Here is a 2,885-nt window from a genome sequence, read left to right on the forward strand (position 1 = left end):
AGTATTTTACTTGGATGTATGGGTGCTGTGGATGTGATTGGTGCTTATGGAGGCCAGTGGAAGGAGTCAGTGTTCTTGAACCTGGAGTTACAGACATTTGCGGGCTGCCATGAGAGGGCTGGACTGGTATCTGGATCCTCTCCAAAGAGTATTATGGGCCTTTAACAGCTGAACCATCTCTCAGCCCCCAGAACCAGAATTTTAATGCATTTCTTAGGTTACCTTTACAGCTGGAGTGGATCTGAAGTAGGGAATGAAAGAAAGATGGACTATCTTGCTGGGTTTCAGTTATTTGTGTTGCTAGCAGCACCGTCAAAGGCTAAAACTCAGTTTCTAGGGAAGCTGGTGCCAATAAGCAGGGAGACACTTGGAGATATACGTATGACATGTAGGAAAGTTTATTTTCCCCACAGGAGAAATTCCCCATTTTCTCTAGACACCGAAGGAATGGTCTCTGCCAGTGCCCGTTATTGAGTGCTCAGAGGACCCTTTGTATCACATGTACCACTGTCTAGTTATAGCCGTGAAACATTGCTAGTCTGGCCCCCAGTGCTACAAACAGCGCAGAGTACAGTGCGACTTTTGGTAACCAGTCTATAACCCAGAGGTTACAAGACCTTTCATTATCTTGATTTTGTTTGTAAAGGTAAAGACAGGGAAGAAGGACAGCCAGAGGGACCCTGGAAGGCTGACTGAGACAGGAAGGGAAGTGCCTAGCTCTCTCCCCAGCCAGCTCCATCATTATTCCAAAGCGATCTCTAATCAAAACCCAGCATATGGTTTTTATTAATTTGGGGCAATTCCCCTGCCGTTTAGTGTAATAAAAAGAATATCACTAAAGATTGATATCATAAAAGATCGTGGCATTCCTTGTCAAGCTACCAAACATGAAGTGTAAAATCTAAGGTAATGAAATAAGTTGAGTTGCTTCTCTTGTGTTTACTTTTATTATTTTTATTGCCGCAGGTTCTGAGAGGGTGAGATGCAGAGCCGGCTTATGAACAGACTTGAAATCAATTTCACTTTCAGTGTGAAGCTAATACCAAGGGCCCCGAACTTCTCAACTGTCTCAGCAGGCAGAGAGCAAAGCCCTCACTCTCTTCAAGCCAAGTTACCTACAACCAACTTTCTGTTTTCCAAGGACAAAAACCCTCTGCGCTCATGAATTTGTAGTAGTTGTTGTCAGTGTGCTTACTTATCTGTTCACTCTGAGGCAGGGCCTTGCTGTATATCCAGACTGGTCCTCCCGTCTCAGTTTCTGACTACTTAGATTACAGGTGCACATGATGGTGCCTGGCTGTGCGCTGATCCCCTCTTGTTCCCTCTAGTGCAGTATTTATTGTTTATGCTGCTTTCTCTTGAGCTAAATCTCAGGAGAGTGGAGCCAGGATATCTTCCCATGTATGCCCCACCAAGCAACAATCAACTTTTCCCTCAGGGGAGCTGCTCTCTTACTATGTCTGAACTCCTGATGCACAGTTTAGAAAGAACGGTGGAGGTAACGGTAACACAGGGAGAGTGTAATTATTCGGCCACAAATAAGGCTGAAACGTCTGGGTTCTAGAGCCATGCACATGCAGACAAGCCCTCAGGCAGAAGTGCCTGAATGTTAAAGGGCCCGGAGTGACCCACATGAGTGGTTACATCCACAGATGACTCAGCTAAGCCCTTGTGCGCATGCGCGAGCCTGTCATCTGCATATGACGTAGCCACGTCAACCCCCGTGCACATGCGCTAGGCAGGTTTTAAAAGCTGGAGGCACCGTCTTCCTCCTGCTCTCTGCACAATGACTTCCCAGGCCTGTGCTCGCCCCTTCTAATAAACTAAGCGGGTTTGTTGCAAGTTTTGTGGTTCCTTCTCACTCACACCAGGTAATTTGAGAAAGACCCCAGCAGCTGCCACCTCTGGGAGCTGCTAGGCTGTTCAGAAGGAGGCCCAAAGGAGGAGGGGAGAGGCTGGAGACTTACTGGACACACTGTCAGGTGAACTTACATGGACGCTTTTAAACATATTCTTTAAAAGCTAGCATGGCATTTTAAAACTTATACGTGTTCTAAGTTTATGATATCTCTCTCCCATAGTGTTCCCCAAATAGTAACTGTATACTCCCCTCCCCCTTCCTGGGGACCGAACCTTGGGCCTCAAGAGCATGAGAGGCTGGCCCTTAAAAAGATATCATTCACCTTCTTAAACATGCCCTTAGGCAGAAATTAACACCTTCGCATAAATGAGGACACTGCAGCTCAAAAGGTTCAATTATTCATTCAGCTCACAAAGCAGGTGGTCGCATAAGGAGGATTCCACCCCCTTTCCCTCCCTCAGTGCTTGCTGCAGGGATTTTCCTCTGGGCATTCAGAGAGGTCTTTCTGTTCCATTTCTTTGCTTCCAGCCTTTGGTGCAGCTGAATTTCATGGGCAGAGACATGTACTCTGTACAGAGGATCTGAGTCTGGGTTCCCAACACCTACATAAGAAGCCAGGTGGGTTTTCTATTTCCATCCATTTGCATGCAAAATTCAAGAAGTCCTTGTTTTTTACTGCTGAGTAATACTCTAATATGTATATATTCCATACTTTCTTTATCCATTCTTCCATTGAAGGGCATTTAGGTTCTTTCCAGGTTCTGGCTATTACAAACAATGCTGCTATGAACATAGTTGAGCATATACTTTTGTTGTATGATAGGGCATCTCTTGGAGGAACATGGGATGTACTCACTCATATTTGGTTTCTAGCCATAAATAAAGGACATTGAGCCTATAATTAGTGATCCTAGAGAAGCTAAATAAGAAGGAGAACCCAAAGAAAAACATATAGGCTTCCTCCTGAATATTAACCTTCATCAGGCGATGAAAGGAGACAGAGACCCACATTGGAGCACCGGAC

The sequence above is a fragment of the Alexandromys fortis genome, unplaced genomic scaffold (genome assembly GCF_014885135.2).
Source record: "Alexandromys fortis isolate MF-2015 unplaced genomic scaffold, M_Fortis_MF-2015_v1.1 scaffold_40, whole genome shotgun sequence".
Taxonomy (NCBI): Eukaryota; Metazoa; Chordata; class Mammalia; order Rodentia; family Cricetidae; genus Alexandromys; species Alexandromys fortis.